Raw genomic sequence first — 22,892 nt, 5'->3', positions numbered from 1 at the left:
TATTCCCTGGGTTTTAATGATGACTTCCTAGAACTCTGGGAAAGCCAGATCTCTTAATCATGGTTGTGTGTATAAACTATATAAACTATATATTAGTTTAGCTAATTTAACTTACTTGGTTTTTGCTAAATCCTAGATTGGCATTGAGTTAAAGAAAATCCAGCCTTTTGAAAAGATCTGACAAATTAAAGAACTCCTTCTTAAGCATTTTGAGTTTGCCTTTCTCCTAGAAGAAATGATCATCAAAAGGATTTGAGTGTTCTGTCAGTAAACAATATTGGTCATTGGCATTTGTTCATTTTTGTGAGCATTTAAATTCAACTTTCAGATTCCCCAGTAGAAAAATGATCAGAAGACAAGAAAATAGTGAAATCTAAAATAAAATGGGATATGCTTTTCCCCTGTTCATTATGGTCAGAGTATCCCACTATCAGTCACAGTTTTTTGTACATTTTCTTTATAACGGTTCATTTGCTTATTTGGTAAAATTTCCACTGCATTGAAAGTTTCTGATATTCTTTATGTAAAGAGGCAATATTCATTTGCATTTTAATTCAAGTTCCTCAGCGAATTTTAGAACTACTAAAAAACCCCACTTAGCACTCTTAATTGGTTCCATGAAAATAGTGTTCAGAGAAAAAGCGTTAAACCAAGTATAGTTTTCCAGAGGAAATATAACGTAAGTTAAGGAGGAATAGAATAATTTCCAAGCCGTAAAGAGAACTGAATTCTAACAGGTCAGAATCCTCCAGAGAGCTCACCTCCTCCAGGAGGCCTTCCCAGACTGAGCCCCCTTTTTCCTCTCCTCCTCCCCATCGCCCTTCCAACCCTCACTCTGCCATACCTCCTTCCCCTCCCCACAGTACTTGTATATATTTGTACATATTTATTACTCTATTTATTTTACTTGTACATATTTACTACTCTATTTTATTAATGATATGCATATAGCTATAATTCTATTTATTCTGATGGTTTTGACACCTGTCTACATGTTTTGTTTTGTCGTCTGTCTCCCCCTTCTAGACTGTGAGCGCGTTGTTGGGTAGGGATCATCTCTATATGTTGCCGATTTGTACTTCCCAAGAGCTTAGTACAGTGCTCTGCACAGAGTAAGTGCTCAATAAATACGATTGAATGAATGAATATAGCTATAATTCTATTTATTCTGACGGTTTTGACACCTGTCTACATGTTTTGTTTTGTTGTCTGTCTCCCCTTCTAGACTGTGAGCCCGTTGTTGGGTAGGGATCATCTCTAAATATTGCCGATTTGTACTTCCCAAGCACTTAGTACAGTGCTCTGCACACAGTAAGCACGCAATAAATACAATTGAATGAATGAATAGCAAGTGGTAGAAGTCTGTCAGGTGCCTGTACTTTTATCAGTAGTGTTCAGCTCCACCATGGGTACAAGCTGAGGAAATGAGCTATTGGGAAGATCCAAGACTGGGGACAGGAGACAGGGGTGTTGAGTTTGGTGGAGAAGGCAGAGTTAAAGGTATGAACCCGAGCTCCAAGCAGTGGGAAGCTTAGCAGGATGTTCAGGAAGGGTGTGGTAGCCCAAGGAAGCTGTATTGGATCCAGAGTCAGGAGGTCATCCTGGGAGGTGAGGACAGAACTTGGGAGAGGCGGGATGTGGAAGTAGTAGGTTTGAAGGTTCATTCATTCATTCATTCATCAATCATATTTATTGAGCGCTTACTGTGTGTAAAGCACTATACTAAGCACTTGGGAGAGTACTATTTAACAAAAAACAGACTCATTCCTGCCCATAACTAGCTCACGGTCTAGAGGAGGAGACAGACATTAATGTAAATAAATATGCAAATAGATAAATAAGTAAATTACAGATATGTACAGTTATATACGTATGTGCTGTGGGGATGGTAGGGAGGATGAATGAAGGAGCAAGTAAGAGCAGTGCAGAAGGGAATGGGAAAAGAGAGGTGGGCTTAGTCAGAGAAGGCTTCTTGGAGGAGAGGTGCCTTCAATAAGGTTTTGAAGTGGATTTCATTCATTCATTCATTCAATCATATTTATTGAGCAGTTACTGTGTGCAGAGCACTGTACTAAGCGCTTAGGAAGTACAAGTTGGCAACATATAGAGATGGTCCCTACCCAACAACGGGCTCACAGTCTAGAAGGGGGAGATAGACAACAAAACAAAACATGTGGATAGGTGTCAAGTCGTCAGAATAAATAGAAATAAAGCTAGAAGCACATCATTAATAGTAAATATGTACAAGTAAAATAGAGTAATAAGTCTGTACAAACATATATACAGGTGCTGTGGGGAGGGGAAGGAGGTAGGGCCAGGGAGATGGGAAGGAGGAGAAGAGAAAGGGGGCTCAGTCTGGGAAGGTCTCCTGGAGGAGGTGAGCTTTCAGTAGGGCTTTGAAGGGAGGAAGAGAGCTAGCTTGGCGGATGTGCGGAGGGAGGGCATTCCAGGCCAGGGGGACAACGTGGTCCGGGGGTCGATGGCGGGACAGGCGAGAACGAGGCACGGTGAGGAGATTAGTGGCAGAGGAGCGGAGGGTGCGGGCTGGGCTGTAGAAGGAAAGAAGGGAGGTGAGGTAGGAGGGGGCAAGGTGATGGACAGCCTTGAAGCCAAAAGTGAGGAGTTTTTGCTTGATGTGTAGGTTGACTGGCAGCCCCTGGAGATTTTTGAGGATGAGAGTGGTAACATTCCCAGAGCGTTTCTGCACAGAGATGATCCGGGCAGCAGCGTGAAGTATAGACTGAAGTGGGGAGAGATAGGAGGATGGGAGATCAGAGAGGAGGCTGATGCAGTAATCCAGTCAGGATAGGATGAGAGATTGAACCAGAAAGGTAGTGGTTTGGATGGTGAGGAAAGGGCGGATCTTGGCAATGTTGTGGAGCTGAGACCGGCAGGTTTTGGTGACGGATTGGATGTGTGGGGTGAACGAGAGAGTGGAGTAGAGGATGACACCAAGTTTGCGGGCTTGTGAGACAGAAAGGATGGTAGTGCTGTCTATGTGGACGGGTAAGTCAGGGAGAGGGCAGGGTTTGGGAGGTAAGATAAGGAGTTCAGTCTTGGACATATTGAATTTTAGATGGCGGGCAGACATCCAGATGGAGATATCCTGAGGCAGGAGGAGATACAAGCCTGGAGGGAGGGAGAGAGAGCAGGAGCAGAGATGTAGATTTGGGTGTTATCAGTGTAGAGATGATAGTTGAAGCTGTGGGAGCGAATGAGTTCATCAAGGGAGTGAGTGTAGATAGAGAACAGAAGGGGACCAAGAACTGACCCTTGAGTAACCCCTACAGTAAGGGGATAGGAGGGGGAGGAGGAGCCCGCAAAGGAGACTGAGGATGAACGGCCGGAGAGATAAGAGGAGAACCAGGGGAGAACGGAGTCTGTGAGGTCAAGGTTCTTAAGGAGACTGAGAATGAACGGCTAGAGAGATAAGAGGAGAACCAGGGGAGAACGGAGTCTGTGAGGTCAAGATTCTTACAGTCTGGCAAGGATTGAAAATCTGAAAGTCTAATCTTGCTCAAGGTTAACACTGGGAATGTGGGATCCATTCCCTAGTCCAGCAGTCACCAGGATGCAGTTCATTTGTAGGAATAAGTAATCCACAACACTTGGGCAGTCGGTGCTGTGTGCTCTCTGGGACTTGTAGTCCCAGTGGCAACTAGTAACCGGCATCATGCTCTTTAGTGGATCCATAAAATCTCAGGGGTTAGCCCAGCTGCCACACTTGCCTACCGAAGACCAAAATCTCCGCAGTAGGCCCACGCAGGAGCTCTTTATTTGACGTCCCCTTGGCTGGAGGAGTGAAAAGGCAAGATGGCAGAGGGAGGAGAGACAGAATGAGCTGGGGAGATTGATGAAAGGGAAAATGGGACTGTAATACAGAGGCAAGAATACACAGATTTGGAAATCAGGAGATCTGAGGCCTAGTCTCAGTTCTACCACTGTACTGCTGTGGGATCTTCATCAAGTTACTGCATCTTTATGTGCCTCAGTTTCATCATTTGGAGAATGGGGGTAGTCCTGTCTGTCATCTCACGGGATAGAATGAGCTCATTCACATGAAAGTGTTTTTGAAAAATAACTCCTAGAAATAGCCAATGATGATAATTGAGCTAGTAGGTGCTGACTTCATTAATAAAACCCAGAATGAGGAATATGAAAGGCATCTTTGTGGTTGGACAGTGAACAATGAAATGTGTTAAACTGAGGAGTAAAGGTGATGAGGGGAAAAGTGACAAAGGAAAGAGATAAAATGACGTGAGTGAAGATTTAGAAACATTGCAGATATTGAGGGATGAGTGAAGACTGAAAAAAAGGGAATTTAAAAAGATAAACCATGAAAGTGTGTTAGATTAGGGTGGCCTGAAGAAAGGGATTAGTGAAGTAAATACAAAAATACACACACATAAACACACACATCTATTATATTACGATTAGTACTAAAATATTCTGATTTACATGTAAACATCTGCTTTTCTCTGGGACAGTGAGAAGGTTAACAGGAAATTATGGAATCTCAATATTGAGAGCATCTGTTTTGGTATGCTTGGTTTGCAATGCTTTTTATTACATTTTCAATAAAACTAAAATGTCGGTGGCCAATATTAACGAGCTGAATCAGGAATTGGTCATTTCAACATTGACGCATCCTCTGTTGATCCAGAGACATCTTAATTTTTCATGTAGGTGTTGAACAGGTAGGTTTCAGAAAGAACTCTCCTGAGCAAATCATCCCTTTACTAGCATAATATATCTATATTTGGATATATTTTAGAAGTCAGACCTTGGGAGGTTTAAGAGGAGAATAACAAAGATTAAATTATTGGAAAGTACAAAAAGACCTTTGAAAAAAGCATTTTTAGTCTAAAGTAGTATGAGAAGTGACTACTTTACAATTTTTTATTCTAGGGTGCATTTCTGTGGAGGAAGAAAACCAGGTGAGCCCCATCACCTCTAAGGTTCAACTTTATGCCTTTTAAATAAAGAATAATATCCTAGTAGTCTAGGGAGAAGGGCCTTTTCAAAGGAAATTATGATATCTAAAACTAAGATCGAATCACACTTACCTGGGATGCTCTAACAGGTTGTGTCTGAAGATAGGGAATTGTCTAGACACCCTCTCGGGGTACCCTTCAGTCTGAGTCTATGAAGATGACCGATGACTTCTAATTTACAGGGTTTTTTCATTTTTGTTTTTAAACTTCAAACAACTCGTTTCTTTCAGGAGAGTTTTGACAAGTTATTTTTAAGAGTTAGGCAAAATTGACTGACTTTAATCTTAAATGAAAGAGGAAAAAGTCAATTATCAATCATTCAGCAGCTAATTATCTAGTTTGAGGTTTATTTCTGACACTTACTGTCGCTTCATTTTCAGCCATTTTTCTGCCATTGGCACCTCCACCAGATGGTGTGCAAAGGAAACAACAAAAAAGATGAAACTCAACCCAGGCAATTTTACCACTTGTTAATACATCTGATATTTTTGGTGAGGGAGGAGATAGAAATTTTCTGACGAAAATGGGATTTTTGGATTCTTATGGATTTTAGTTAACCTTGTTAACCCTGAGCCCAATAGTCAGAGATAGTGGTTATAGTTTTTTGTTCTTAGTTGCATTAAGTAACTGATCCTCTTTTTCCATTCTGACATACAGCAGGTCTAGGGCAAATTCCCATTTGACTGACTCTCATGCATAAAAGTATAACTTGATTTAGTAATATCTAATTATGGTGAATTTTCCTGCATTTCTGGTATTATCAAATTCTATAATTTATTGCTTTCCTTATTGCTAAGTAAAGACAGTAGTTTTTAGGTTTCATTTTGTGATCAGAAGCTATTTATGCCACGTACAACATTATGATCTTTCTGTTCTAATACATTTTTAGGGAATATCATTGTTTTACATATATTCATGTACTTAAATGAATAAATGAATGGCATTTGTTAAACACTTACTATGTGTCAAGCACTGTTCTAAGCACTGGGGTAGGTACCAAGTTATCAGGTTTCCCATTTAGGCTCATAGTCTTAATCCCATTTTATTCTTCATTCATTCAGTCATTTATTGAGTGCTTACTGTGTGCAGAACACTGTACTAAGCTCTTGGAAAGTACAATTTGGCAACAGATGGAAACAATCCCTACTCAACAATGGGCTCACAGTCTAGAAGGGGGAGACAGACAACAAAACAAAACAAGTAGACAGGCATTAATGCCATCAAAATAGATAAATGGAATTATAGCTATATACACATCATTAATAAAATAGAGTAATATGTACAAATATACACAAGTGCTGTGGGGAGGGGAAGGGGGTAGGGCAGAAGGAGGGATTGGAGGCGATGGGGAAGGGAGGAGGAGCACTTAGTATAGTGCTCTGCACACAGTAATCACTCAATAAATACTATTGGGTGGATGGATGAATGAATGAATGAATGAGGGGCAGAAGAAAAGTGGGGGCTCAGTCTGGGAAAGCCTCCTGGAGGAGGTGAGCTCTCAGTAGGGCTTTGAAGAGAGGAAGAGAGCTAGTTTGGCGGATATGTGGAGGGAGGGCATTCCAGGCCAGAGGTAGGACGTGGGCCAGGGGTCAACGGCAGGACAGGCAAGAATGAGGCACAGTGAGGAGGTTAGTGGCAGAGGAGTGGAGTGTGCAGGCAGGGCTGTAGAAGGAAAGAAGGGAGGTGAGGTAGGAGGGGGCAAGGTGATGGAGAGCCTTGAAGCCGAGAATGAGGAGTTTTTGCTTGATGTGTAGGTTGACTAGTAGCCACTGGAGATTTTTGAAGAGGGGAGTAACATGCCCAGAGCGTTTCTGTAGAAAGATAATCCGGGCAGCAGAGTGAAGTATAGACAGGAGAGACAGGAGGATGGGAGATCAGAAGGGAGACTGATGCAGTAATCCAGTCAGGATAGGATGAGAGATTATATCAACAATGTAGCGGTTTGGATGGAGAGGAAAGGGAGGATCTTGGCAATGTTCTGAAGGCACAGATGAGGTAACTGAGGCACAGAGAAGTTAAGTACCTCACCCAAGGTCACACAGCTGACAAGTGGCGGAGCCGAGATTAAAACCCACGATCTCTGACTCCCAAGCCCGGGCTCTTTCCACTAAACCATGCTGCTTTTCATATAAATTGGAAGTTCATAATTCGTGCCCAATAAGAGTCTGTCAGTTTTTATTGTGCTAGATGTTTAAACTAATCATAAGCATGCTGTGGGCAGGAAACATGTCTACCAAGTCTATTATATTGTACTGTCCCAAGTGCTTAGAAGTGCTCTGCACATAGTGAGCTCTCAATAAATACAACTGATTGATTAAACTGATGATAATTGTGCAGAGTGTCAAATGAATTGTTTAGTACATTTGGTCACTATTCCTAAAGCTGAAGTTTTGGTGGTAGAGAATTGGGCCTAGTAGTTTGAACCACAGTTTTGAAATAGAAGCACAAGTTTCCATATCCAAGTTATCCCCTAGAAGAAAGGTAACACAGGTCAGATCGGTGGGGATCATATTTTTCACTGAGATTTTAAGTGATACCTCATTGATGTGAAAGAGTTACTGCAACTTTCTCCGCAGTTACCAAAATTCTTCAAGCCTGCAGCCATTTTCAGAACTGGATGCAGAAGGTAGGATAGTTTGGGTTACTATGAAAATCTATTGTTTTATATGATCAAAGAGCATTTTTTATGAGTCCTCAAGCACTTTAGCAGTTAAAATACATGATGTTGCCTGCCCTCACAATTCTAAAATATTTAGAGTATGCCTGTAAGTATAGCACCAAGAGAACAATGAACTATCAAGCATTCTATGGATATTTTAAATTATAATTCGTAATTTTATAGTTAAGTGAATGTTTTGGATCATGGATCTCCACCCACATCACCAGATGTACTCAATCATAAAGCCACCGGCCCGGACGTTAGTGGCAATATAATAATAATAACAATGATGGTATTTGTTGAGCTCTTACTATGTGCCAAGCACTGTCCTACAGTACTGGGAGTAGATACAAGGTCATCAGGTTGTCCCATCTGGGGCTCACAGTCTTAATCCCCATTTTTCACATGAGGTAACTGAGGCACAGAGAAGTGAAGTGACTTGCCCAAAGTCACACAGCTGATAAGTGATGGAGCCGGGATGAGAACCCATGACCTCTGACTCCGAAGCCCGGGCTCTTTCCACTAAGCCACGCTGCTTCTCTATCAGTACATTCAGATCAAGAAAAACCCTCTTTAGGGAATCCGCATGAGTCTGCCAGTTTAATTGATTATGCATAGCATTCATTACCTTTTCTAGCGATTTCTGTAGCTAATCCAAATACCTTCTTTAGATGGGTGCTCTCCTTGCTAGTTATATATTGAAAAGTCTCATGTGAAACTGTAAAGAATCTAGTTGACGAACTTCGCCTTTCAAAGCTTCGTACTTTAAGTGCATTATTTCGGACCGAAAAGCTTATTTTTCTTTTTTTTCCATCTGTACGGATTGCTTGCCAGCAATGACTTATGGTTTACTTTATTGATTTTAGTAATAAGATGGAGCAATAGAAGTCAAATTTCTATGCACATGGGTGTATTTTCCAAAATTATATTTTGAAACTCGAAAGCTTGGTGCTGTAATTAGTCCGTGTTATCAAATCTTCTGCGGTAAAGTTCCCCTGTATTAAAGCATGAAACCACATCACTTAAATGTGACATTTAGGAAAATAGTCATACTAATTAGAGACAGAGAGGCATATTCACTTGTCCGGTCTAGTGCCAACAAGGGCAGGATAAGATCATTCACTGGCTGGCAGTATCTGGAAAGGAAAGCCTCAAGGGGAGAGGGAGACAGAAAGCCGTCTGAACTTTTAAAGCACATTGATTCCCCGTTGGAATAGTAGCCTAATTCCAAACTGGCCTTGTGCCCTCCTGGTGGCTGAATAGGTACAGAATGTTCAGCTGTTCCTTCGGGAAGGAAGGCCCAAAGTACAAGTGAAGGGGAAATCCTGACAGAATCTACTTAGGCTCATCTGATACCCTGAGTCACTGTCTCATGGTACTGAGAGTACCTCTGGCACACAGCCCTGGCACACATCTTTGAACTGGAGAAGGAAATTTGCCCTATTTAAAAAAGGAAGATTCTGTATTCACGGAGAGGACGGGGAGACTCCTTCTGAAGATTGACTTTTATGGTACTGGAGTGCTTTAGCTGGCCTGTCATTTTCATGTGCCATTTCATTCTTTCAGCCCAACTGACATTTCATGGGCCAATAAATGTTGATAAGCTACATGTTAGCAAGTACAGAATTTTAACTGGTTTATACTGGAAATAAAAATACCTTGTTTGCCCAATGTAGTGAGTGTGGCTGTGTCAGCGGTGGGAAAAAAGAAAGCAAATTTTCAATCTTGAGCCCCTCTTTTCCATTATTTTGCTCTCTAAATGAACTAGTTTTCCTTAGGTTTCCTTTAGTCGAATTGGGGTTGATAAAACACACAGCCCTGGCACACATCTTTGAACTGGAGAAGGAGATTTGCCCTATTTAAAAAAGGAAGATTCTGTATTCACGGAGAGGACTGGGGGGACTCCTTCTGAAGATTGACTTTTATGGTACTGGAGTGCTTTAGCTGGCCTGTCATTTTCATGTGCCATTTCATTCTTTCAGCCCAACTGACATTTCATGGGCAAATGTTGATAAGCTACATGTTAGCAAGTACAGAATTTTTGCTGGTTTATACTGGAAATAAAAATACCTTGTTTGCCCAATGTAGTGAGTGTGGCCGTGTCAGCGGTGGGAAAAAAGAAAGCAAATTTTCAATCTTGAGCCCCTCTTTTCCATTATTTTGCTCTCTAAATGAACTAGTTTTCCTTAGGTTTCCTTTAGTCGAATTGGGGTTGATAAAACACACAGCCCTGGCACACATCTTTGAACTGGAGAAGGAGATTTGCCCTATTTAAAAAAGGAAGATTCTGTATTCACGGAGAGGACTGGGGGGACTCCTTCTGAAGATTGACTTTTATGGTACTGGAGTGCTTTAGCTGGCCTGTCATTTTCATGTGCCATTTCATTCTTTCAGCCCAACTGACATTTCATGGGCAAATGTTGATAAGCTACATGTTAGCAAGTACAGAATTTTAACTGGTTTATACTGGAAATAAAAATACCTTGTTTGCCCAATGTAGTGAGTGTGGCCGTATCAGCGGTGGGAAAAAAGAAAGCAAATTTTCAATCTTGAGCCCCTCTTTTCCATTATTTTGCTCTCTAAATGAACTAGTTTTCCTTAGGTTTCCTTTAGTCGAATTGGGGTTGATAAAACATAACTAGCTCCTTCAGGATTCTTCTGTGAATTCGTTAAAGGGTTGTGCAACATTTTGAAGATGGAGAGTACATCTTAAGTGGCAGATATCCGCGGGGTCATTTGTGTTGTTTTGGCTGAAGTTCATCCCTTACATTCATTCCAGGAATTTACCCCTAACATTTGACAATAAAAATAAGCAGTTAAGGTCTTCCCAAAAATAAGAACCCGGCTCTATATTTTATCGTTTTGTCGCCGTTCTAAGGAATGAATCCTTCTCTTTCTTTTTAATATAAAAAAGTGTTATTTTCTGAGGATTATTTTCTGAGGACTACAGCTTCAATTGGAGAGAGTCTGCAATTTTCAGAAGCAACACAAAGCAGCCTTTCCGTTTGTGTATAGAGAAGAGCACTCATGTTGGGCTCTGATGGTGTGTGAACTAGGTCACAACAATATGTTTCCAGTTACCTTATCTGTAAAATAGGGATTAAGACTGTGAACCCATATGGAACATAGACTATGACCAACCTGGTTAGCTTGTGTCTACCCCAGCACTTAATACATTCATTCAGTCATATTTATTGAGCACTTACTGTGTGCAGAGCACTGTACTAAGCGCTTGGGAAGTGCAAGTTGGCAACAGAGATGATCCCTACCCAACAGTGGGCTCACAGTGCATGGCTCACAGTAAGTGCTTAGTAAGTACCATGAAAAATGTTTCTTCTTTCTGTCCTTTAATTACATGCTGTTTTACAGAAAAAGTTTTTAAATGAGAAACTGTAGCAAGGCACAGTGCATACAGCACGGGCCTGGGAGACGGAAGGTCATGGGTTTTAATCCCGGCTCCACCACTTGTCTGCTTGGTGAACTTGGGCAAGTCAATTCACTTCTCTGTGCCTCATTTACCTCATCTGTAAAATGTGGGTTGAGACTGTGAGCCCCAAGTGGGACAGGGACTGTGTCCAGCCCGATTTGCTTGTATCCACCCCAGTGCTTAGTACAGTGCCTGGCACATAGTAAGCATTTAACAAATACCACGTTTATTATCATTAGTTTGCCAAGTTAATTAAAAAAGGGAGTAATTTCAAACTTCCATACCCAAATTAGAACTCCAGTGTCATCACTTGAGACTGTAAACCCATTGTTGGCAGAGAATGTGTCTGTTTATTGTTTTACTCTCCCTAGCGCTTAGTACAGTGCTCTGCAAACAGTAAGCGCTCAATGCATACGATTGAATGAATGAATTAATTAATTCAATTTTTTTAGGGAACTCCTGTAGGCAGATCTCTGTAGTAGGTGCTTTGGGAAAGTGCAAAAGAAGTAACAGACATAGTGCCTGCCCTCAAAGAGGCTGCAATCTAATGATCACTAATGAGCTTCAAGTGAGAATCCAAATTGCCCCTAATGTTGAGTTCCTTATTTTAGAGTCAAAGTCAGAATGCTCGAGACAAGTAGGTGAACCCAACATTTTATTATTAAAAGGAATATTGACAGTACTGTTAAGCATGAGAATTGAAAGCACCCACAGCACAGATATAGCGTGGCTTAGTGGAAAGAGCACAGGCTTGGGAGTCAGAGGTTGTGGGTTCTAATCCTGACTCCACCACTTGTCAGCTGTGTGACTTTGGGCAAGTCATTTCACTTCTCTGTGCCTCAGTTACCTCATTTGTAAAATGGGGATTAAGACTGTGAGCGCCAAGTGGGACAACCTGTTAACCTGGTATCTATCCCAGCACTTAGAGCAGTGCTTGGCACATAGTAATAATAATAATAATAATAATGACATTTATTAAGTGCTTACTATGTGCAAAGCACTGTTCTGTAAGTGCTTAACAACAAAGTGCTTAACAAATACCATCACTATTATATATATGGATATTTGTAATTTATATTAATGTCTGTCTCTCCATCTAGATGACAAGCTCATTGTGGGCAGGGAACGTGTCTACTAACTCTGTTATTTACATATATTGTACTCTCCCAAGTGCTTAATATAGTGCTCTGCACATATTAAATGCTCATTGATTATTGTAATACAGGGCTCAGGGGTTGTCATTGGATATAAAGAACTCTTATAGCAGGTTGATTTGAATTTTGTAAACTTTCAATGTATTTTCACTTGTTCTTCAACAGCGTAAGACTGAATAGTCATTGGAGATAGTTATTAACAATTTTGTTAATACTGACCTGTAAGCAGGAATCTATTCAACAGTTGAAATTTAGAAAGATCAGGTCAGAAAAATGCCTAGCTAATCCCTGAATTACGGATGAAAATAACTGAAGCAATATTTTGTAGTTCATGAACAGTTCTACATCGAGTCCTTATTTTCATGTAAAAAGACAAATTGTACAGTAAGGGGAAAGAATACATACTTTTTATACGTTTGCAAAGGTGAAAGAATCTTCCCTCCTTTCTACCTAGAAATATCAAAGGAATTCAATAGAACAGTGGGGCCTAGTGGAAAGACCCCAGTCCTGGGAATTAGAGAATTTGAGTTCTAATCCCTAATCCGTAATCCCTTCTCTCCTTCTACAGCCTAGTCCGCACCCTCCACTCCTCTGCTGCTAACCTCCTCACTGTGCCTCGTTCTCGCCTGTCCCGCCGTCGACCCCCGGCCCACGTCCTTCCCCTGGCACAAAATGCCCTCCCTCCACACATCCGCCAACCTAGCCCTCTTCCTCCCTTCAAAGCCCTACTGAGAGCTCACCTCCTCCAGGAGGCCTTCCCAGGCTGAGCTCCCTTTTTCCTCTCCTTCTCCCCATCCCCCCGCCCTACCTACTTCCCCTCCCCACAGCACTTGTATATATTTATACAGATTTATTACTCTATTTATTTTACTTGTACATATTTACTACTCTATTTTATTAATGAGGTGCATACAGCTGTAATACATGTTTTGTTGTCTGACTCCCCTTTCTAGAGTGTGAGTGAGCCCGTTGTTGGGTAGGGACCATCTCTATATGTTACCGACTTGTACTTCCAAGCGCTTAGTACAGTGCTCTGCACACAGTAAGCGCTCAATAAATATGATTGAATGAATGAATGAATGAATAATCCCAGCTCCCCATTTGCCTGCTGGATGACCTTGGGCAAGTCCCTTAACTTTTTTGTGCTTCAGTTACTGTGCCCAACCTGATTGATTATCCTGTATCTATCCCAGGGCTTAGTTCACTGAAATGAGGGAATAATTGGGATTTTTTCTCTTCTTTGTTTTTAATGGTACTTATTAAGCTTTTGACAAGTACAATTAAAAAAAGAAAAAGCAAAAAAATCCCACTCATTCCTTCATATCATTTTTTACCAATATCACAATAGCCTCCAGGCCACAGACTCCTTGTTAACTATTTATTTTCTCATACTACACTCTTTCTAGTCTTTGGTTCTCCTTTGCTTCTCTCCCATTGCTCATATCTTTGTTCCCATTCTGGAATGCTCTCCCTCCTCAACTTTGCTAAACTGTGTCACCTTCCCTTACAAAGCCACCTTCTCCAGGCATTCCGTGATTAAGCCCCCACCTCCTTGTCACTTGTGTTTTTACCTACTTATTTGTTATTTGATTATTCATCCATCTATGATTATATATATAAAAGTATATTCTTATGCTGTTAATCAATCAGTGGTATGCATTGAGCACTTACTATACAGAGCACTGTACTAAGCACTTGGGCTAGTACAATAAAACAGAATTAGCAGAAACATTATTTTATTCATTCAATCATAGCTATTGAGCACTTACTGTGTGCAAAGCACTGTACTAAGTGATTGGGAGAGTACAATATAACAGCAAACAGACACATTCCTGCCCACAACGAGCTCACAGTCTAGAGGGAGGTTACAGTATATTAACTATTGTATGTCCTTTAATTTGTGTCTACTTGTATTTCCTTTTTAATTTTGAGTTTTTCGAAAGCAGGGATCATCTTCTATATGTGCTTTCTTTGAACATTACAAAAGTGCTCAGAACAGTGCTCTGCCTTCCAGCAGCCACTCAGTAAGCTAGGGACGATAATGAAAATGTACCAATCATAAAATTCCTGGATATATCTTCCTGTTTAGCTATTACAAATCAGTTAAGGCCAAAAATGGGACACTAGGTTGAGTTATCAAATAAAAAGTTGCAGTTTGGCACTTTTCTCAGAAAAAGCATAAAAGAAGAAAAAACTGTGGAACTCTTTTCTTCCTACTCAGGCTGAAGTCTTTAGAACCTTAGTCTGGAAAAAAGACTTCAATTTTCTTTTGCATTTTTAGATCTGTAAAAATGCTACAGAGAGGTGTCATACTAGAGCACTTCTGAATGCAAAATGACAGGCAAATCGAGTGTTTTATGAATCCAAATAAAAGAAAAAATTTTGATCCTCTATTTTTCAATAGTCTGAAAGCATTTTTGCCTTTTTACTTTTTACCTCTGACCTGATTGTAGCTTGGAGGTTCATTTTAATAGGATGGAAAACCTTTTGAATATTCTTGTAGGAGACATTTCATGCTTGCAAAGTGACCCACATTTTTGTGCATGCAAGGTCTCTGAGTTTTTTGTGGGGATGTGGCTAAAGGACCGGGGAGGGCAGAGTGGTAGATTACTGTGGTTCATTTTGTAGTATGTGGATGAGGAAGAAAGAACCATGCCCAGGGGACTTTCCCCTCCCAGCCATTGGGATTCCAGACATTTCTTATTGCACAGAACAGTGTACAAAAGAGGCTTGCCTGCTAGGGCACCGTAGCCAATTACTCCTCTTCCCATACTGTCCTATACAGCAGTAGTTCTCCAGAATCCTGCTCATTGGAAGGAAAATAGCTTAGAACCAATCAATCAATCAGTGGTATATATTGAGTGCCTGCTATGTGTAGACTACTGTGCTAAGCACTTGGGAGAGCACAATACAACAGAACAGCTAATAGCTGTTCCCTGCCCACAATGAATTTACGGTCACAGGGAAGGAGAAATTTAAGAGCGGAACTTGTGCTCTTTTAACCACAAACTCTGCTCGCATTTACCCCAGACCTTCCGGGCCTCCCACTCCCCCAAGCCCACTCCTGTGTTGAATGAAGCAGTACTTTTTGTAGTATCATAATTTTCGTCACTCCTGTTGAAAGATATAGAGAAACTATTGTCGGCTACAGGGTTTCCTTAAGCGCTTCCTCTCACCTCTTGGAAATCACCTTCTTGTGCTCACATTTGTATTTGTGCCCGTCACTCAAACTTTACATGCAACAGTCCTTTACTTTTTTTCTTTCCGACTTCACCTCCTGGCTATCTCAGGGCCCCTCATCACTGTTTTGTCCCACTCCTTGGCCTTCCTGTTAGTCCTTATTGCACCACCTTGCCTCCTCCTCATCTCTCTCCCTCATATTTCTCTCTTTCTCTCCCCTCCTACCTCTCCACCTTTTGCCTCCTCTTCCATATCCACATCCTTCCATTCTCTATCCCTCACCCTCCTATCTCCATTACCTTGTCTCTTTTGTCCATCATTCCTATAATTATCATAGAAATCTTTCCTAGCTTCATAAGGGCTTTTTCTTCAGGGCTCGGTATGTGAAATTTTCCAAGGCGAATCTTAAAGAGGTGAAATCAAAACTGTTGCACAATATAGATGCCAAAATACAGTAATTCACTTGTCAAGATTCAGGGACTTTCCAGTCATTGGAAACCTCATTCTCAGGCTCTGATTAGCACAGGCAGCTGCAGTGCAAGGGTTTTTTGCGTGTTTTTTTTATAACCCTACTTAACTAACTAACCCAGCTCTTGCCTAATGTACCGCCTTTCCTACTGCTCGTTCATTTGGGGCCTGAAGAGCCATCCAGCCAAGCTTAAATGTGTAAAATTAACTGTTAAAAAACTAATGTCAGAACCTATGCACAGACTATGCTCTGATGCAGTTAACTTTAAAAAGAAAAACACAAAAGTTCTAATCATAGAAAATCAAAATCTATTGCGGATAAGCCGTATTACACATGTTTGCTCAAAAGGTGGTAGAAGTCTAGTGAAATTACATTGCCTTATAAGCAGAGTATGAAGAGCCGTAATGGCTGCGTGCATTCCCGAGAACAAAGGGAAATGTCAGTAACAGTACAAAGCAAATTTAATCAAAGCTGCTCACCTGTAAAAAGATAAAGATGTGAATGGCATTTTAGTGCCTTTCCATATTTGTGGAACTGAAGCCCCCAACCAGAATCCCTGCTGTAAATCAGGTTTGATTTCTTGGAGGTGAAGGGAGGGCAGTGACATTATAGGAGAAATCTTAGAGGAAAAATAATTCCATAGAGTGCAGTGCTTTCCATTTTCAGCATCTGGTCAGCCCTTATTTCTATTTCTATGAGGGATACTATATGTGTGACCACTTCATTCTTACATTTGATACAGCGAAAGAGATTCCAGGCTGTTAACACGTCAGAGCCAGATGGTATATACACTTCTGACCTGCTGAGGTCATGGCTGGAACGGCCATCTCTGCAAAACAGCTGAGGTACAGTAGTGCATTGAAATTAATGTCCCAGGAGAGATGCATAGCTACCGCTTAACGTCGTTGTTATTGTGTGTAAGTGCAGTGGCCACAGCCAATGTAACTTGTTAATAATGAACTCAAAGGAATCCTATTGGTATTTAAGGAAAACTAAAGTGGTTTATCTACAGCAGCAAATAGTTTCCATAGCCAAGTTAGCAGATCTTTGTTCTCCTTTAAGAATTATTATACCTCATCTGTAACAAAGCAGAGAGCCATGGTCTTCAACAACTGTACTAACCTTGTAAGCCCCTTGATGACAGAGGCTATGTCTTTTGCTATTGACATACTACTACTACTAATAATAATAATGATGGCATTTGTTAAGCGCTTACTATGTGCAAAGCACTGTTCTAAGTGCTGGGGGGGATACAAGGTGATCAGGTTGTCCCACGTGGGGTTCACAGTCTTAATCCCCCATTTTACAGATGAGGTACCTGAGGCCCAGCGAAGTTAAGTGACTTGCCCAAAGCCGCACAGCTGACAAGTGGCAGAGCCAGGATTTGAACCCATGACTAGTACTACTAGTATCCTAGTATCCTTGGGGTACTAGAACTAGTATCCCAAGCACTTAGTACTGCACTCTGCCTCCAGTAGGCACCTAATAAGTACTGCTCATCAACTAAACCAAGGAGGATGAAGCATCAGTCCATTAACTTTCCATTTCCAAATGGTGTCAGTGAAAAATGGCTTTGGACCACAGTGAATGTCTGTATGCACTTGGAAAGAGTGGGGCATAGTTTTAGTCCATTCCTGGACTTTTCCTCTGAAAATGAGGCACCAAAATGAGCCATCTTCCCTTATCTGAGGGAAGATGGCTCCTGCAGTTAGGGGGGCTGCCAGCCTTCACCCTCTCCTCCCATGTGCAGATGCTGATATTAGACCCCCGTTCCCCTCAGCGTGCAGGAGCGCCTGCTATTTTAATTGCTGTTTTCTGAAAAGGAACTGGGCTGGCCACAGGAAAAGCTGTGGGGAGGATCACAAGGAGATGTTGTGAAAGTCACAAGGAGTCAAAATCAATTGCAGAAGGAACTACCAGAGGGGACAGGGAGAGAGGAGAGGAAGGACATGGGGGTGCAGGCGGAGTGAGAGACCCGTGTCAGGGAAGGAGAGTTGTGAAAGAGATGGGAGAACCCGAGACACAGAGAGATGAGCCAAACTCTTCCAAAATGGTACTGCCTGGGTTACAGGAGGGGGATCTTTGGCATGAAAATTTGGGACGCAAAACTGGTCATCCTTGTGCTCCTTAACCACAATTTTTCTTTATGCAAGTTCCCACAAGTGGAACATCCTAACCATAAGGATTGTGAAATCAATTAGCCAGCAAAGTTTTGAAGCCTTCTTTTCTGGAGATTTTAAAGGAAAGGACTGCAGGCTCTATCTTACAAAATGGTTTGGGCTCAGGTCTAGCCGGAGTAGCTGTAGTAATAGTATTCATGAAGTGCTTACTGTGTGCAAAATTGAAACCATCAGGAGTGATCTCCCTAAAATCTCTCCTTCCCTTCTCCTGTCCCTCCATCCTCCTGCCCCTTCTTCTACTCTCCCATCTTTCCCAGCAGTATCTCAAGAGGAGACCTCCTGCCTCCTCTCAAAATCCACCCCTTCCACCTGCACCTCTGACTCCATTCCTTCACCCTTCACCCTTCTTCCATCCCTGACCGCCATTTTCAACTGTTTTCTCTCCAGTGGATTCTTCCCCACTGCTTTCAAACATATTCATGTCTTCCCTGTCCTAAAAAGCCCTCCCTTGACCCCATGACTTCCTCAAGTTATCACTGCCTCGCCCTCCTACCATTCCTCTTCAAACTCCTTGAGTGAGTTGTCTACACCCTTTGTCTCCACTTCCTTTCCTTGATCCCCTCCTATCTGGATTCCACCCCCTTCGCTCCTTGGAAGCAGGCTTTTTGTAGGTCTTCAGTGATCTCCTTCTAGCCAAATCCAATGGTCTCTACTCCATCCTAATCCTCCTTGACCTCTCAGCTGCTTTTGAAATCGTGGTCCCTCCCTTTCTCCTGGAAGCATTATCCAACCTTGGTTTCACTGACACTGTTTTTTCCTGATTCTCCTCCCATCAGTCTCTTTCACAGGCTCCTCCTCTGGCTTCCACCCCCTAACTGTAGGAGTCCCTAAAGGCTCAGTTCTGGGTCCCCTTCTGTTCTCCATCTACACCCACTCCCTATGAGAACCCATTCGTTCCCATGGCTTCAACTATCATTGCTATGTAGATGATTCCAAAATCTACCTCTCCAGCCCTGACACCTCTTCTCTCACAGATTCACACTTGCCCACGGTCACACAGCAGGCCAGTGGTAGAGCCAGAACGAGAACCAAGGGCCTCTGGCCCCCAGGTCCATGCTTTATCCACTAGGCCACACTGCTTCCCTGTGGGCCCCTAGGGTACATGTCTACCAAGTCTTGTAATGTTGTACTCATCCAACCACATAGTACAGTGCTCTCCACATATTAAGTGTTTACTAAATATGATTGATTGATTGCCAAACACTATGCTAAGCACAGGATGTCTCTTAGTGTTTAATGAATGCAGTAATGATGTGGTAATCACTGGGTTAGATACAAGGTATTTTATATCTACCATAGTGCGGCCTAAAAGCAGCATGGCCTAATGGAAAGAGCACAGGTCTGGGAGCCTGTGGGCCTGAGTTCTAATCCCAGCTCTGCCAACTGCCTGCTATGTGATCTTGGGCAAGTTATTTAAATTATTGGTGCCTCAGTTTCATCAACTGTAAAGTGGAGATTCAGAACCAGTCTTCCATTCAACTTAAACTGTGAGCCCCACTTGGGACAGAGACTGTGTCCGACATGATTATGTTGTACCTACCCCAGGTCTTAGAACAGTGCTTGACACATAGTACACACTTAACAAATACCATTATTATTATTATTTTTGTTGCTATTGATATTGTTATCAAAAAGATCCCTGTGGTGTAGAAATTTGCAGTTCTGTCTGAACATTTTGATAAGCTACGCAGTACAGCCTCTTGACTGCTGTCAGACCAGGTTATTGGGAGCATAAGGTTTTAAGCTGCACATGTGTTCTGTTTAGCATTTTAGAGTAAATTGGATGGGAGAAACAGCAAAATTGGCCACCAATGGTGAGGAAATTGTCTCGTGAGAAGATGCTTTGCCTTTCAGTGAACTGGAGGATAATTCCATCTTTTCCATGGAAAATCAAGTGGCCAGCCCACACAGGGTTTTACCAGCCCACCCATGACAGTACAGAAGTAGTAAAATGAATGAAATGAAGCATCTTTTATGCTCAGCTGGTACCGATTGTTACTACTCATCCAGAACAAAGAGATCAGAAGCTATTTCCAAGGGTGAAGAAAGGATTCTTCTTTGGCTTGAGGACTGTCTAGGCTGAACAGTTAGTACAGTTTACTGTGGGTCTCACCATTCCTGGATATTGCAAATAACCTTTTCTGCAGTGCGTGTCTCCTTTCTATGATATTCCACTGTTCGAATCCCAGAGGGTCCATCCAAATAGGCTGGGACAGAACAGCTATAGTTATGGCTTTCCTGGTTTATCTTCTAGGTGGGCAAGAGATGAATCAGAACCCAGGTCTTCTGATTCCCAGGCCCATGCTCTTTCCATTAGGCCACTCTGCAGCAGGCCTTCAACTCGGTTACCTACATGCCATTTAATCCTATGCTCAAGTACTTGGAAGAAAACCCGTGGCTTTATTTTTACTTAATTCTATGCAATTTCAATTTGTAAGCCCCTTGTAGACAGGGAATATGTCTACCAACTGCGTTATATTGTGCTCTTCCTAGTGCTTGTAACAGTGCTCTGCACACAGTAAGTTCTCAGTAAATGTGATTGATTGATTATAAGATGTCTTTTGAATGATGGGAATGGTTAGCAGTGATGGGGAGGGCGGAAGTTATGCCAGTGGGAACTGGGGAAGGAGGTAGCCTTAGTGCCCGGAGGGGTGGCCCTAGAGAAGCAGTGTTTGGAAACTTGGGGAAGAAGAAACTTGATAACTGGGAAAGACTTGGCCTCCGTCCACTTCTCCTGATAGTGTTCCTTGGCTAGCTCTCTTTCCCCATAGTTCTGCTGCTGGGTGTTGACACATATGTGGGAATTTCTGTGGGAACTAACCATAAGGCCTTATATTTGAATTTGAGGATATATGGTAATTGGGAGCAACTATCAAGGCCTTTCTTGAGAAGCAGTGCTGCCTAATGGATAGACCACAGGCCTGAGAGTCAGAAGGACCTGGTGTCTAATCCCGGCTTGGCCACTTATCTGTTGTATGACTGTGGGCAGATCACTGCACTTCTCAGTGTCTCAGTTTCCTCATCTGTAAAATGGGTATTAAGACTGTGGGACTTGTGGGACAGGAACCGTGTCCAATCTGGTTTGTTTATATTCACCCCAGCACTTTCTACAGTGCCAGGCACATAGTAAGCACTTAACAAATACCACAATTATTGTTTAGGGCTATAACTTTATCGTTGTGGGCAGGGAATGTGCCTTTCAACTTTGTTGTATTGTTCTCTCCCAAGTGTTTAGTACAGTGCTCTGCATACAGTAAGTGCTCAATAAATATGATTGGTTTTCCTTTTTCCCTTCATCCCATGTGGTCTTTGTGATTATATTGTGTTCCCAAGATGCTGTTAAACAAGTAGCCACAACCTTCCACTAGAACTCTAATTTTTAGAGGAAGTGCTAATAATCAACTCTAGGAATCTAGCATGTCACTCTCCAAAAAGGTAGCTAGCAAAATCATTAGTTGGAGTGGGCAAATGAAGTGCTTTTAGTGGTATTTGTTAAGTGCTTACTATGTTCCAGGAACTGTACTAAACCTTGGGGTTGATATAAATTAATCTGGTTGAACTCGGTTCATGTCCCACATGGGGCTCACACAGTTTTCTTCCCCATTTTGCCGAGGAGGTAACTGAAGTACCGGAGTTACACAGTAGACAAAGGGCAGTAGACAAAAGGCAGAGGCAGGATTAGAACCCACGTCCTCTGACTTCCAGGCCTGTGGTCTGTCCTTTAGGCCACACTCCTTCCCGGCCTGGAGTAGGCTTTTACACCCACTGACCTACCTTAATTTGTTCAACGCTGTTTTTTTAAATTATTATTATTTTATGTGGTATTTGGTAAGCACAGTGTTCTAGGCACTGTACTAAGCACTGGGATACAGACAAGCTAATCAAGTTGGACACAGTCCCTGTCCCACATGGGGCTCAAGGTCTTTATCCCCATTTTACAGATGAGATAACTGAAGCACAGAGAAGTTAAATGACTTGCCCAAGGTCACATTGCTGACAAGCGGTGACCTTCGGCAAGTCACTTAGCTTCTCAGTTGAATCTGGGGGTTTGTCTTCAGATTCTTTTGCATACGTAGACACCAGTGCCTTTGGAAACCAGCAAGATCCTCACCATGCTGCCTGCAAACAGACCAAGAGTCTGGCCTAAATTGCTTCAGGGTGCATGAAACCACAGTGTCATCTAACAGTTCCAGCATATTACATGAGCACACCACCAGATTATGTTCCTGATCCATTGTGGTGGGAGGCTGAATGACTGAGTGTAGCAGTGCCAGGAGGTGACAAACTGTGGTAACCATAATCTGTAGCAATAAGCCTTCTGAATGCCTGGTACCCAGACTGGGCTGTGGATCTGTTGTGCAGTGAGAGCAATGGAATACCCATTCACATAGTACAACTTTTTTTATATAATAATAATGATGGTATTTGTTTATTGGTATTGTTATTTGTTATTGTTATTTGTTTTATATGATCTGGAACTGTAGTTTAGAATGAGTTTCAAGCTGCCCAGGGCCAGGAGAAGGGACAGGAGACCCAGGGAGTCTGGAGCATGCAAAATGGGGAAACCCCAGTGGCTGGTGTCAGTGGGGGCTACTCTGGGTCACATGTGGTTTGAGCAGCTCTTCATGTGCTTTGAGAGAGCAAAGAGCCATTTGGAGCAAGTTAGACGAGCCATAGACAAATGTAGAGTGGCCCCCCTCTCCTCAGACTTCCAGTTCCCACTATCAGGCAGCCTTTAGCCAAATGAATTCCCTGAAATTGCCTTTCAGGTATGTGGCATTTCATGACTGTTAACTCACTGTGGGCAGGGAGCATGTCTACCAACTCTG

General features: G+C 42.2%; 1 protein-coding gene across 4 annotated transcripts in view; it reads left to right on the top strand.

Moving 5' to 3' along the window:
- The window catches only part of AIG1 (androgen induced 1), a 308,723-nt gene that overhangs the window by 48,924 nt on the left and 236,907 nt on the right, over positions 1-22,892 (top strand). Inside the window, exon 2 of one of the 4 annotated variants that reach the window (XR_005456464.1) lies at positions 4,909-4,937. The exons of the other annotated variants lie outside the window; for them this stretch is intronic. The gene's annotated coding sequence lies outside the window, so the exon portion shown is untranslated. The remainder of the gene's footprint in view (positions 1-4,908; positions 4,938-22,892) is intronic. 4 annotated transcript variants of the gene reach the window in all.

The sequence above is a fragment of the Tachyglossus aculeatus genome, chromosome 2 (genome assembly GCF_015852505.1).
Source record: "Tachyglossus aculeatus isolate mTacAcu1 chromosome 2, mTacAcu1.pri, whole genome shotgun sequence".
In the NCBI taxonomy this organism is placed as follows: Eukaryota; Metazoa; Chordata; class Mammalia; order Monotremata; family Tachyglossidae; genus Tachyglossus; species Tachyglossus aculeatus.
Note: the sequence above shows the minus strand (reverse complement) of the source record. Positions and strands in the feature narration are given on the sequence as shown.